General features: G+C 43.8%; 1 protein-coding gene across 1 annotated transcript in view; it reads left to right on the top strand.

Annotated features, from left to right (window-relative positions):
- Window positions 1–15,559, top strand: part of SHISAL1 (shisa like 1) — a 618,079-nt gene that overhangs the window by 574,870 nt on the left and 27,650 nt on the right. The window lies entirely within an intron of this gene.

Genomic DNA, 15,559 nt, shown 5'->3' with positions numbered 1-15,559 from the left:
TTGGGAAATCCGCAATCCGCGAATTTTGCGGATTTCCCGCAAAATCCGCAAAAACAAATCCGCGGACGTAACGGGTTCAAAAGTTGAACCCCCACTCATGTAACTATTTTACAATGGCGCCAGCAAGCTGCCAGCGCCGTTGTAAAATAGTTACAAAGTTAGCTTGCACAGGAACCACTAGATAAAACGAAGCAGGTGCTGCTTTATTTTATCTAAGTGCTTCCTGTGCAAGCTAACTTTGTAACTATTTTACAACTGCGCTGGCAGCTTGCTGGCGCCATTGTAAAATAGTTACAGCTCACTCAAGGGACCCCTGCGCCCTTTGGGGCGATTGCATAGTAACACACACATGGTCGCTCGAACTAGTTGATGCTCAAATTCAGTGACTCATTCATTAGCCCAAAAACAATCGTGAGCGTCGTCGAGGCTGGACAGGTGTGCCTTCTTCCCAAATCTACAGTGGAAAATCAGCTGTGATGCTGGATAGACTTTGCATCCTTGACTTTCACGAGCGCAATACCCATGCTGTTCCTGTGACCAGGAGCTTCTTTCTCTTCATCTGCTGAACTGATCTTTCTCTGACCTTTTATACACACAAGAGGCACATACATGAGTAGGCACATTGTGTTCGCACGGGTTTCTGCAAGTTCGCGAGCGTTTTGTACAATTTCGCAATTTGCGAAATTGTACAAAACCCTCGCGAACTTGCAGAAACCCGTGCGAACACAAAAAAAAAAATCCGCGAGGATTCGCGGATTTTGCGGATTTTCGCAATCCGCAAATTCGCAAATCCGCAAATTCGCGGATTGCCAATCCGCAAAATCCGCCCATGCCTAGTCCTTTCCCTCCCTGGACCCTAGTGTAGTTACCTTCCCGAAGGACCAGTTGAATCTGATAACTGAACCCGGTCCCTTTCTTTCTGAGTTTCCATCTATCTCTATGTCAGTCTCCCGGGACCTCCTTTCCAAGCTCAAATCAGGCTCACCATCTGACCCCTGCCCTGCTAGTTTTCTAGCTAAGGCTGGTGAGGCTTTGAACCCAATAATTAACCCCATTCTTAACCTGTCTTTGTCAAGTGGTGAGGTTCCTTTGGTTTGGAAACAGGCGATGGTGGTTCCATTACTTAAAAAGCCGGGTCTTGACCCCGAGAACCCTGCCAACTATAGGCCGATTTCCCTCTTGCCTGCTCTTGCTAAGATAGTGGAAAAGCATGTTCATACTGTGCTTTCCACTTATCTTGAGACCCATAGCCTGCTGCATTCCACCCAGTCGGGCTTTCGCTCCAATCTAAGCACCGAGACAGCACTTTTGGAGGTTAATGAGGCCATCAAGGATGTGTTGGATGCGGGAGGAAGAGCTATGTTGGTAATGTTAGACCTGTCGGCGGCTTTCGACACCGTCCCTCATGAGGGTCTCCTCAACAGACTCCATGAGATCGGTCTGAGAGGGACGGTGTTGAACTGGTTCAGATCTTATTTAGCTGGTCGCCGACAGGTGGTCTGGGCCCCCCATACTCAGCCGAAGTGCCGCCTTTGGAGGTCGGAGTTCCTCAGGGGTCTGGGCTTAGCCCGACTCTTTTTAACATCTTTATGACCCCTTTGGCGGTGCTGGCTGAGTCATTTGGGGCTCAGATTGTATCATATGCAGACGATACTCAGCTCCTTTTCACTTGCGGGAAGGGGGCTGAGTTCAACGAAGAGAGCATACATGGATGTCTTGAGGCTGTGTTGAATGGTTCCAGCGAAACAGCCTCAAATGTAACCCTGGAAAATCTGAGGTGCTTTTCTTCGGGTGTCAGGCTGACCCAAAGTGGCAGGATTGGTGGCCTGTGAACATGTCCCCGCCCACGTCCTCCTCTCAGGTTGCGAAGAATCTGGGGGTCAAAATTGATAACTGCCTGTCACTTAAGTCCCAGATTCTTGGTCTGACGGGCACCTGTTTTGGTCTCCTTAAAATGTTGCGCAAGTTTCTTCCCCTGCTCCCGCTTGCGCATAGGAAGACCACTATCCAGGCTCTCATCTGTTCTAGGCTGGACTACTCAAATGTTTTGTATTTGGGTCTTCCTGACTATCTTTTACAGAAACTTCAGGTGGTCCAGAATTCGGCAGGTCGGGCAGTCTTCGGTCTGCCTCGTCGCTCGAGAGCCTCGGACCTTTTACATTCCCTACACTGGCTCCCTATTCGTAAGCGGATTGTTTTTAAAACACTTACGCTGGCGCATAAGGCTCTCCATGCTGTGGGAGCTGAATATATCCAGAAACGCCTTGCTTTTTACAAGCCAGCTAGATCCCTAAGATCGGAATCCCTTGGTCTGGCCACGGTCCCTTCTGTCAGGAAAGCAAGGGTGGGGGGGCGTTCTTTTAAACACATGGCTCCCAAGCTCTGGAATGCCCTCCCTTTGTCGCTCCGCGGTACCTCGAACCTGCTGGCCTTTAGAAAAGGCCTGAAGACGTGGCTCTATGGACAGTGATCCGCTGTCTCTTATGCGTTCTTCCTTCTGCCTTCTGTTAGTCTGCTGTGGGTTTGAAAGCGCCGGGACCCTCCTCGGAGTAGCCGAGCGCTATACAAGACACCCATACCATTAACATTAACATTAACATTAACATTGTTACTTTTAACAATATCGCTGACTCTCTGCTGAAACGCTTCTCTAAATGCCTTAACACTGCATGGTTCAGTTTCAAGCCTCTCTGCCCCCTGCTTCAGAATTGAGCATGTGGACTCACAGACTCGATTCATTCTGAAACAAGCGATCGCAAAGTGCATTGTAGGGCATGGGACCTGCAGCAGCACTGAGGATTGTATGTCTTCAGATCCGGCGGTCAGCTGGACTTTCTCAGCTTTACCCCCTCTGCAAGAGTATGATCTCCAACCACGCTTGTGCTTTGATTGATGTCAGAAGCAGAACTATGTGCCACAGTACACTGGCTTCACTTTTGTTACGCTGTGCATTAGGAGTGACAAGCCTTTTTGGAGACGCTAGGGCATGGCATGGAGATCCCAGACAGTACTGTGATGTAATATTAGGTTTGAGCATATAGTGAATGGCTCTGCTCAGACCACTGAAAATTCACAAAATGAGTGAAAATTCGCTTATGACCTCAAGAGACTTCAGCTCCCAGGGAAGCACTGCTGAGGTTCAGGCGGGGCGTTACAATTACGGCTTCATGCATTAATATCTTTTGACCTCAGTGACTATCAAAGACTATCTATTAAACATCTAATTTATTGTTAAAAAAATGTGAAGAGATATTACTGGATCTTGAATGTTGAAAATATAGGCACCATCACTTACATCAATAAATCTCAGCATCTGTTCCTTCTATATGATGTTTCTTAGGTTGGCACATCATGGGCTCAAACCACAAGCCCCGCCTCTTTAATGAAACAATTTAATATATGTGGCCACTTTATTTAAACCTATTCAATTTGTTGGACTGTAATCCAGTTGAAACAATTTTTACACTTGAAATTTTGCCTGAATAAATGTGACTTCATACTGGCCAATCGGCTGGGGAACAGGTTCATTGATTTTTTGTTTTGTTTATTTCATACACTTCTCGGTACTGAGCTGAACTGTGCATAATTAGTTTCAAATATGACCTCTTACCATGATCAGGTGTCAGTAATGGTGCAGTTCCTGTGATAAAATTAGATTTGTGTAATTCATTGGAGAGCCTTCTTTATAACTAACTAGTTCATTTAACAAAGTGTAATAATGCTCCTGAAATATAATAATGTTTGGTGCTCTGCCACAATTCAAATTGAATGCAAAATGAACTCAATCACCGTATTCAGTGTATGAAATATGTGTGTGCTTCTCCTACCATGAAGCTATCTGTAAGCATTCCAAGGATTGCAATTTTCCGGCAATAGCTCTGATCGTCAGTGGGGATCAGAGCTCCCGAGATACTCTGATAACTAAACAGTCACTGATAAGGCCCTTAAGGTGGACTCAAGTGGTTTGACTATGAAGTGCACTCCATGAGTTCTCTCGAAGGGAAACATTGATTACAAATGTGTATTTTTTCCACTTACTCCATTGAGTGTTGAGTGTGCTGGATGACCATTCACCACCGCTGCTGTCACGATGGGTTTGTTCACACACCCATCTTTGTTTTCCAGTGCAGGTGTAACTACTGAACGATAACACCCTGGGCCGGTTTGAAACCAAAATCAGCCCTGGCAAAAAAAAATTCACCAGCCCCACACTGAAGTATGGTTTCAGCCTCTGTGTGGGATGCACCATGCAAGTTGGTGTCAGTGGTTGAGCTGTTCCTGGTAAGCCCTCCCACTCCCCCCCTTCTAAACAGTTTAGGTCTGGTGTTTTACGAGTAAAACATTTTTAAACAGAATATAATTCTTGTTCAAATAGATCACATTTATTAAATTCCACATTTGTGGAATGATTGGATAGCTAGGGTATTGTATTGCAATCTAGAAATATATAGCAGGTTAGTGGACAAACATCTTATATAGGCATTGATTTTCGTTGCATCAGCAGAATGTTACATACATTAAGTGTTACATCAAATGACACATTCTTTTCTCCTTGAGGCATGTCTGCACCTAAAAGATAGGCATGTTACTCTCCCAAATGCTCCTGTGTCTGTATATTTGTATTTATATGGTATTTGTACAGTATAAATCTAACTGAAGGCCAGCAGAGTGCTGTACAGGTCAAAGGCATAGATGCAGTCAACCTGTGATTAGCGGGATAGCTGATTTCTTGTTGCTGCATCGTGATGTGGGTTTCTCTTTTCCAGTTCTTTCCTAAATAGGAGCAGGGTTGGGGTAGTCCTTATGCATATTGGGATGTGGTTCGCTGGGGGTATATATGTAGAAGTCTTGTTGCCTTGTTTTTTCATTTTCTAATTCTCCAGTCTTATGGAGCACTTGCTGATGGTGTGCCAAGTGCAACTGGAGACAGTCAGCTTGTCAGGCAGATAGGACAGGGTACTGGACCTTATGGGTTTGTGTTGGATGCAGCAGGTTTTGAAGATGGTCTGGGATGATGAGCATAGCCAAAAGAGTCCCTTAAAAATGGTGTTAGCTTTTGAGAGAACGTGTAATTAAATCAAAAGGGACCCACCAAGCGTAACATGCATCCACCTGTTCCAAACAACATAGCAAAGCAATACCCACTGCAAAAATAGGAGAAGGTAGAGACACCAGAGAAAAAGGTTAAGGACAGCACTGGATATCAGCTCAAGAACTTCCCAGAACCATTTGAGAGGGCCACTACTGACATTGTAGCAGCCACCTTGGAGCCAAAGATCAAAAGTTAGTTCCACTGTAGCTCTGGAACTTTGGAGAGTAGTTGCTGAAAATGTTCCAAGTCATGATGCAGAATGGGACTTAGTCTTTTTTTTGGATGTACTGGGTGCTTTGACTGGGATGAAGCAAAGCTGAAATTCAATACAACATCATGGACCTGGTAGTGTGATACTTTTCCCAAAGGTCCCCTTGAAGATCTGGAGCTTTGGAGGAAACATTTTTGAAAGTTTCTAAATGTTCTTCTTGTGCCCAAACAACTCAAGCTGTACACTTCTAAGGCTCCCCAGGACCTCAAAGAGGGCACTTAGAGACTGCCAGAAAAGTCTCAGGTCCAGTTAACTTGGCATTTACAGGTGAAAGGCCTCTTGCAGCTTGTTGTGTCCTTATAATCACACAGGAGGTCAGCCAACTGACCCTTAGAGTCCACTTCTTTTACCTTGGTACAAGAGGGAGCAAATGCAATCCTTCAAACTCCTCTCGGGTCTCAGAAGGTGTTCTGAGGAGGTGCCCTGGGCTGCCACATTTGCGCATGGCATCAGCTAGTGGGTAACTGTGACTTCTGGACATTCGTAGCCTACAGGGTAAAAGTTAAAAATGAAACCAAAGAAAACTCTTCTCCCCTTGTGCAGAGAATGTGGGCCCACCTAGAGGTGTGACCAGAGTAATGACCAGGCCATTGCCTCTGCTCTAGGTGCATTTGTTCACACTTAATCAGACTACGTAGTTGCTGGAGAGCTAATGCAAATTAGCCTTTAGCAGCTTCAAGAAGAGTGAAGGTAACTTTTTAAATGTTACATTCCCTATATATTTAATAGATATGTGACTTTTTGACTTTTTTTAATATAAAAATAAGATTTTGAATAAAGTCGTAGCCAGTATAGGTAAAAAGTTATAGATTTGAGTATATAATCAATAATTTGACTTTTAACATGTACCAGTTACATCCTGACCACTGACACTAATTTTTTGGCCTAGTCACAGGGAACATGTAATTTCTGAAATGTTATGCCTTGTGGGCAGCTATGTTACATTATACTTCTTTCTGTATTTTTGTGTAATGTTTAAAGTTCAAATCGTAGAAATTGGTTAGGTCTTGGTCGCCGGCTTCCAGTAGTGATTTAATGGAAGTCCACAAAAGTCATAGGGAATCAGGAACCTATGCTCTAATTAATACAACGCACGAGGAATCAAAGTTAGTTCCACTGTAGCTCTGGAACTTTGGAGAGTAGTTGCTGAAAATGTTCCAAGTCATGATGCAGAATGGGACTTAGTCTTTTTTTTGGATGTACTGGGTGCTTTGACTGGGATGAAGCAAAGCTGAAATTCAATACAACATCATGGACCTGGTAGTGTGATACTTTTCCCAAAGGTCCCCTTGAAGATCTGGAGCTTTGGAGGAAACATTTTTGAAAGTTTCTAAATGTTCTTCTTGTGCCCAAACAACTCAAGCTGTACACTTCTAAGGCTCCCCAGGACCTCAAAGAGGGCACTTAGAGACTGCCAGAAAAGTCTCAGGTCCAGTTAACTTGGCATTTACAGGTGAAAGGCCTCTTGCAGCTTGTTGTGTCCTTATAATCACACAGGAGGTCAGCCAACTGACCCTTAGAGTCCACTTCTTTTACCTTGGTACAAGAGGGAGCAAATGCAATCCTTCAAACTCCTCTCGGGTCTCAGAAGGTGTTCTGAGGAGGTGCCCTGGGCTGCCACATTTGCGCATGGCATCAGCTAGTGGGTAACTGTGACTTCTGGACATTCGTAGCCTACAGGGTAAAAGTTAAAAATGAAACCAAAGAAAACTCTTCTCCCCTTGTGCAGAGAATGTGGGCCCACCTAGAGGTGTGACCAGAGTAATGACCAGGCCATTGCCTCTGCTCTAGGTGCATTTGTTCACACTTAATCAGACTACGTAGTTGCTGGAGAGCTAATGCAAATTAGCCTTTAGCAGCTTCAAGAAGAGTGAAGGTAACTTTTTAAATGTTACATTCCCTATATATTTAATAGATATGTGACTTTTTGACTTTTTTAAATATAAAAATAAGATTTTGAATAAAGTCGTAGCCAGTATAGGTAAAAAGTTATAGATTTGAGTATATAATCAATAATTTGACTTTTAACATGTACCAGTTACATCCTGACCACTGACACTAATTTTTTGGCCTAGTCACAGGGAACATGTAATTTCTGAAATGTTATGCCTTGTGGGCAGCTATGTTACATTATACTTCTTTCTGTATTTTTGTGTAATGTTTAAAGTTCAAATCGTAGAAATTGGTTAGGTCTTGGTCGCCGGCTTCCAGTAGTGATTTAATGGAAGTCCACAAAAGTCATAGGGAATCAGGAACCTATGCTCTAATTAATACAACGCACGAGGAATCAAATTTACACTCTGTATTACCGAAGTCCGAGCTTTAATGGAAGTCCACAAAAGTCATAGGGATCAGGAACCTATGCTCTAATTAATACAACGCACGAGCAATCACATTTACACTCTGTATTACCGAAGTCCGAGCTCATAAACTGAGGTCAAACATGCTTGACCCCTTCTTTACACATGCATATAAGCACTGCATTATGTTATGCCTCATGTTTGTTATAATACCGAGCACTTGCTACACCGTTTACCCATGCAGAAATGTCAGAGCTGTTCGAATCCACAGCTGCACCATTAACTTCGACGAGCTGCAGAGCGGTTTATTGTCTATGTAACTAACCCTATGTTCCGATGTAAGAGACCACTTTTTAATTTAAAAACAGTTTACGGCGTTTTAATTGCAGCTGTAATCTCTGCTGGATCTCATTGCCATGGTTTGTATGGAGTAGGCCCCAGAGTGCTGTTCACTGCCTGATTTGCATACTGCTGAATTAACAATAACTTGTTTAACACTGGGATTCAAAATGTATGGAAAAGTGATCTTGGGGATTTGGTCTTTGCATTTTCAGTTTTAAGTAAACGTTTAGCTTTTAAGTAAGCATTTAGCCATTTGCAGTGGGGTCTGAATCAACATATTTTTTATCATTAATAGAGGAAGTGGTCTCACAGCATCCTAACCAGGGGTTCCTTGTTCAGCTTTAGGGCCATTCAAGGAACACCAACTGATAGCACTGCATATTAATAGCTTTTCAACATTCCTTCTTTGCACCTGCACGTTTTGGAGCATTTCATGCGTCCACACCAACACACAGTGTTCGGTTGGTTCACAAGGTGCATAGAAGTCTTACCATTGGTGCATTCTTGCTCTGAATCCTTCGTGTGAACTCTAGATCAGTTGTTATTTGAACAATCAATGCCATTATATTTTATGTTTAGGACCGATGAGTCCAACTTGCAAAAAATAAGTTTAGATCACTACTTTGATTAGATTGCCACACCAGTGCAGGGATTTCCTGGGTGCAAGTGCATGTAGGGAGGAGTAGTGTTAGCAATACGTGCAAGGGCTAGGAGGATTGATACAGATAGCTGACTGGCATGTGGAGCTATTGGGTGGAGGCAAGATGAGGTGGTCCACTCTGACAAGATGTCATCCATTTGAGTTGCCTCTTATAGCGGGCAAAGGAAATGCAAATATGGGCTTTCGGGAAGATTGTACAGTAGGAGAGAGAACGAGAATAACATCTTAACTAAAACATGTCTCACATAGAGATAGTGGAATGAAATATCAAACAACTTTTTGAATGGCTCTGACAATCGTATGTCAGAAAAGGTTTGGATGAGTGATTGCTAACAGTAGAGAAAGAAACCCAAAGACGAAAGCGTTAATGGAAGTTTCTCCGAGTAGACAGGAAGTTTGAGTCAATGTTAGAAATGTATGTCTCTAGTTGGCAATGGTTTGTACCTTTGTCCAAATAGGGACCCTTGCTTCTAGTCAGGGAAAGTGGGATACCCTCCTAGATAGCCCCTGCTTACCGCCTTGGTTACTTGGCAAGAGCAGACAGGCTTATCTCAAAGGCAGTGAAAACACTACAAATGGACACCACACCAGTTTAGAAAAATTAAGTAATCTTTACAAGACTTAACACAAGACCAAACGACAAAAATCCAAAATACTGTAAGCAAAAATAAGGCTTGAAAATGGTACAAATAGCTCAGTTCAATGTAGAAGGTAATTGCAACACTTTACTCCTAAAGTACCTTTGATGCGTCACGCAAAACAAAAAAAGTGTCACAGGGAAGGTGATGCATTGGTTCCTTGCTTCAGGGGAGGTGATGCATCGGTTCCTTACTGCAGTGCAGGGAAAGTGATGCGTTGGTTCCTTGACAGAGAGGAGGTGATGCGTCGGTTCCTTACTGTGATCCAGTTCAATGATGAACTTTGGAGCCGCGACAGGCACTGCGACATGCTTCTGCGGTGATGTGGCGGTGACCTCTGCGGCGGCAAGCTTCTCCGGTGATGCGACATGCTTCGTCTGAGATGCAACAGCAAACAGCTGCGGCAGCGACATGCTTCTTTGGTGATGCAACAGCAACTGCTGCAGTGGCGACACGCTTTTCCTCATTGCGTCGCGCTTCCAGCTCCCAGTGACACGCAGTCTTCTCAGAGGGCCCAAACAACAACAGGCACCTCTCTGCAGGTAGAATTCCTAGCAAGGAAATTCAGGGGGAGCTGGTGATAAAGTCTTTGTGGCCCTGAGACTTCAGAAAAGGAGGCAAACTCAACTTCAAGCCCTTGGAGATCTTCTCCAACATGATTAAAGTACAAACAAAGTTCCTTTTCTCCTTCCCTTGGCAATAAAGTAACAACTGCAGGCCAACCCCAAACAGTCACTATCACAGGGGCAGTCTCCTCCTTCAGCTTCCTTGGTTCTTCTGCTTGGCAAAGGTTTGTCTTGATTCCCAGAAGTGATCTAAAGTTCTGGGGTCTGGGCCCCAATATTCATACTGAAAAATCCTTTGTTCCCTGAAGGCAGAGAGTGTCTGTACCTAGTCAAAACCAGTTATGTCCTCCTGGGTGAAGCTTCCTGGCAGGAGGTGGAGACAGCATTGTTTGAGAGCAGGCCTGGCCAAGGTAGCTGAAAGGAAATCTCCTCCCCCTACTCTCTAATCTATGAGGGCTCGGGTCAGTGAACGGAAATCTCTGTCCCCTACTCTCTATTCTATGCAGGTCCTATTCATCCCAGCCCTGACCCATAAGACTGCTGGAGCCAAGGCCCTCTCCAACCCCCTGTCACTCACAAACCAGACATGGAATACACAAACCCAGCAGAGACACCTGGATGGTTAGATAAGTAATACCTTCTTTCTAAAAGTGGTATTTTCAAACACAGAATGCAAAAATCACCTTCAGTCAAATATGTATTTTAACATTCGGAGTTCAGGGATACTAAACTCGAATTTCTACCTTGTTCTCTGGGTCAGTTAGGATTATAAGATGTTATAATCAAACTGTCCTTTCTAGGCTTTGGGAACAGGTAGCCTTACAATAGTGAAAAGCGAATTTGGCTATAATTCACTATCAGAACATGCCACACACATCAAGACATGCCCTACCTTTCACATACAATGCACCCTGCCCATGGGGGTAGCTTGGGCCTACCATAGGTGTGACTAACAGTTAGAAAAGGGAAGGTTTAGGGACTGGCAAGTGTGTGCACTTGCAAAGTCGACATAGCAGTTCCAGACTGCACACAGGCTCTGCAATGCCAGGCCTGAGCCATACTTTATAAGATGCTTCTGTGGGTGGCACAACCAGTGCTACAAGCCCACCAGCAGCATTTGATTTACAGGCCTGGGGCACACATGATGCACTGTACTAGGATCTGACAAGTAAATCAAATAGCCAATCATGGAGTCACTAATCCATTACACAATTTAATAAAGGGACCATATGCACTTTAGCACTGATCAGCAGTGAAAACGTATCCAGAGTCATAAAACCACCAATAGTAGGTCAGTAAAAAATAAAGGAGGAAGGCAATAAGTTCAGGGATGACCCTGCAAAAAGGGCCAAGTCCAACAGTCAAGCATTGGAAAACTCAATAAATGGTGTTTCTGTCAGATGGCTTTGCTTTGTCAATGCTTGTTTGTGTACTGAGGAGCGAGCAGAGACAAAACCATTTGAAAAATTAATGCTGCAGAGTAGAAGCCCCAAGAAACCAAACTTAGACTGCAGCCACCTGCTTGTGACCCTAAGCCCAGAAGAAATGGACACAATGGACTGCACAGCTATTCCTCTTTCCAGGAACAAATAGTCATATTTGTTAAATTTGAGCAGGAATATTGCCCAGAATTACATAAGTGAATATTCTGGCCCCTCTGTTTACAATACCTGAATCTGGCCAACTCGGAATAAGCACTATAGTTTGCTAAATTTATCTGTGTTTGATAGTCAAATTCCTAAAAAAGAAATATTTTCTTTGGCCAAATGTTTTTTTAGAATATCACAAAAGCTTAAAGGAGAGTTTTATTTTTAAAGAACCACATTAAACTTAGTCACATCTATTATGATGGAGTTTATTATACAGAACATTCAGTGTAAATGGAAACAGATTTAAAAAAACAAAATAATTTGCATATCTGAATGATTTTTATTAAATTAGCTTCAATCTTCATTATTGTAGAAATAAGGGAACATTAGATATTCTTGAAGCATATTCTGTAATTTAAAATTGTTTGAAGGTTCTGTAAAGTCCACTCATAAAGAATGTTAAAGTTGTCACATGTGGAATATGAGACGTGACTGAGATCACAAGTGTTTTGGTGTTTTGGTGCATTTTCAATTACATCACTTTCAGAAAAATGAAACAAATGAAATGTGTTGTGTTTAATGAACCACTGATGTATTGCTGGATCACTAAGCACTGACCACCAAGAGTTTCTTGTTTTTGGCTGAGCAACAAAAATCCAAATTCCAGCATTTTTGCATTGTATGCTTTGATCACAAAAAATGCTCCAAGGTTATTTGTTTTGAAATCGTTCGCATCCAGGGGTCAACTCATAGAACCATCACCATACCATGCTGCAAATGGGTAAGAAGAGTGGAGAAAAAATGGCTTCCTATTAGAATCACAACAACTGCATAACCTCCTGAATGCCATCAGAACACTACCAATTGAATAACTTCCAGGAACAACAGTGGCAAATAATTCTATATCTGCAAAGCCTTGATTGGAAGCTCAACTTCTGCTGTCCTTTCGGAGGCCATTTAACAGAGTCACAGCAATATAGTATTCATTGAGAAAGATACCGTAAGAGTTGAGAAGTATTTTCTGGAATCTAGGAGAATAGAACAGTAACAAGTTTAAATGCTTTATTCGACAACATTGTCATAAAAGCTTTCATCCCTATCTAAACATAATAAATACTAATCTAACAGTAAAAAACATATTAAATAACATGCAATATTGCTTTGTTGGCGAATAAGTCTTTAAAAATTAGTCATTAAAAAGAATCATCACAGTCCAATGGAAGTTCATGTAGATCATGGGGGTTTTAAAGTGCGTGTGCGTATTATCCAAGCCCAACCCAGGAACTTGGCGACTGCAATTACAAGTTGAGGGGCACAGTTTGATTTCAGGACCCTGTAAGCCTCGAGGCACCTCCTTGTGCCCAAGTTTTTGCATGCAGGTTTCAGCCATCTGCTCCTTGGGGCAGCGTATAATGGACATACGAATAAAAAGTGCAAAGTATCTTCTGCATGGGATTTGCAATAAGAGCATGTGCTAACATTATCGGGGGACCATTTTACAGTAAAGGCGTTTAGGGGTAGGGTGCCAACTCTGAACTGAAAGAACAATTTCCTATCTAGAGGCTTGGAGATCAAATCCCAGAACAATTCAAACATAGGAAGTGTTTTTATCTCTAAGAACTGGGATGTCAAGGCAGGGGATTGGCTGGAGACCAATGTGGCATTATTTATCATTTCCCAATATAGCTTTTTTAATACATTCTTGGAAGGAAAGACATCTGGGTCGGTTTCAGACCACAAGTGTTCGAGGTGCAATTTTTGAAGTAGTTTCCTCACCTCTTTTAACCAAACTACTTTGTGAAAGGTATCAGAATTGACAACATCCAATAGGGCAGCGGCATAGTGGCTCAGTTCCGGAGTAGTTTTTATACGCCTCCAATAAAGGAGGGGGCGAAGTCTAATCAAGTCCTCAATCCTTTTTCTCCCCAGATCATAAAGGAGAGGAGTGATGGGGGTACTCTGGGGGACTCCGATTAAGCCTCGGAGAAATTTATTTTCTGCCGCTGATAAAGCATTCAAGTTGGTGGAGCCCCAAAGTTCTGACCCATAGAGACATGCACCCAGCACTTTCATGCCATAGATCTCCAATGTTGGCTGAATTGGTTTTGAAAATGAAGTTTTATACTTCTTTGTTATTGCCCCTGCCAACTGATTGTATTTTAGCATTACAAGGTCCATATGAGATCTCCAATTCATACAAGCATTCATAGAAATGCCTAGATAGGTGAAGGCGTCAACTTCTTCTAAGAAAGCCCCATTGTAGGCCATTTTCCCCTTGTATTTCTTAGAGGGATTCAGGTTCATAAATTTTGTTTTAGATGTGTTTATCTCTAAGCCTCGCATCCGGCAGAATTCTCCAAATGCGTTTAGTGTCTTTTGTAAGCCGCTAGGGGTCCGCGAGACCAGCAAGGTGTCGTCCGCGAACATAAGTACTGGTACTCGCTTCCCATCCAGTAATGGAGCATCCGTCGGAGTTTGCTTCAGAAAATCCACGATGCCGTTTATGTAGAGGGAGAATAACGTGGGAGCAAGGACACAGCCCTGCCTTACTCCTCTCTCCACAGGAAAGGTTTCCGTGACCTCCCCCTGGGTTCCCCACCTTATCCGGGCATAGTTGTTCTCGTGGAGTCTTACAAGCAAAGTTAGTAATTCCGGGCTTATTCCTAGATCCCTTAGAACATCCCAAAGTTTTTGACGGGGAACTAAATCAAATGCGGCCTTCAGGTCGACAAAAACAGCGAGCAGGGGACCATTTAGCAGGGTGACGTTCTTCCAATAAATAGTTAAAAAATGGAACACTTGATCAACAGAGCTGGTTGAAGGGCGAAATCCAGCTTGATAAGGCGAAAGGATGTCCTTGTCAACTATCCAACAGTAACACATCAAGAGAATCAGCTGAAACATCATCATTGGCGGTACAAAAGGGGTTCTTTAGCCCACTCTGCCACCCCAGTTCAGACATGGCTATATGCAAATCAGTCTGACCCTGTGCCTCATGGGAACAGTCCAGCCCGAACTGCCAAGCCATGTCTTCCCTGGACCGGAAACAAGCTTCCGAGGACCGGTTTCCGGCATTCCAGCCGTCTTCAGCCCGGCTTGCTTGAATCCAGTGGCAAAGTGAGCAAGGGACTCACGTCTGAGCATACCCTGCCACACTTATGGCGGCCAAAAGCGGTACAAAAGGGGTTGGTGATGGACGGAGCATCTGAATCAATCAAACACTCACACCCCGTCAAAAGATCTGGGTTTAATCCATCACCATTCTTTAGCCCACTCTGCCACCCCAGTTCAGACATGGCTATATGCAAATCAGTCTGACCCTGTGCCTCATGGGAACAGTCCAGCCCGAACTGCCAAGCCATGTCTTCCCTGGACCGGAAACAAGCTTCCGAGGACCGGTTTCTGGGATTCCAGCAGTCTTCAGCCCGGCTTGCTTGAATCCAGTGGCAAAGTGAGCAAGGGACTCACGTCAGAGCATACCCTGCCACACTTATGGCGGCCAAAAGCAGTACAAAAGAGGGTGGTGATGGACGGAGCATCTGAATCAATCAAACACTCACACCCAGTCAAAATATCTGGGTTTAATTCATCACCGTTCTTTAGCCCACTCTGCCACCCCAGTTCAGACATGGCTATATGCAAATCAGTCTGACCCTGTGCCTCATGGGAACAGTCCAGCCCGAACTGCCAAGCCATGTCTTCCCTAGACCGGAAACAAGCTTCCGAGGACCGGTTTCTGGCATTCCAGCCATCTTCAGCCCGTCTTGCTTGAATCTAGTGGCAAAGTGAGCAAGAGACTCACGTCTTAGCATACCCTGCCACACTTATGGCGGCCAAAAGCGGTACAAAAGAGGGTGGTGATGGACGGAGCATCTGAATCAATCAAACACTCACACCCAGTCAAAATATCTGGGTTTAATTCATCACCGTTCTTTAGCCCACTCTGCCACCCCAGTTCAGATATGGCTATATGCAAATCAGTCTGACCCTGTGCCTCATGGGAACAGTCCAGCCCGAACTGCCAAGCCATGTCTTCCCTGGACCGGAAACAAGCTTCCGAGGACCGGTTTCTGGCATTCCAGCCATCTTCAGCCCGTCTT

The sequence above is a fragment of the Lissotriton vulgaris genome, chromosome 1_2 (genome assembly GCF_964263255.1).
Source record: "Lissotriton vulgaris chromosome 1_2, aLisVul1.2, whole genome shotgun sequence".
Taxonomy (NCBI): Eukaryota; Metazoa; Chordata; class Amphibia; order Caudata; family Salamandridae; genus Lissotriton; species Lissotriton vulgaris.
This window is presented reverse-complemented; position numbering and strand designations above follow the sequence as displayed.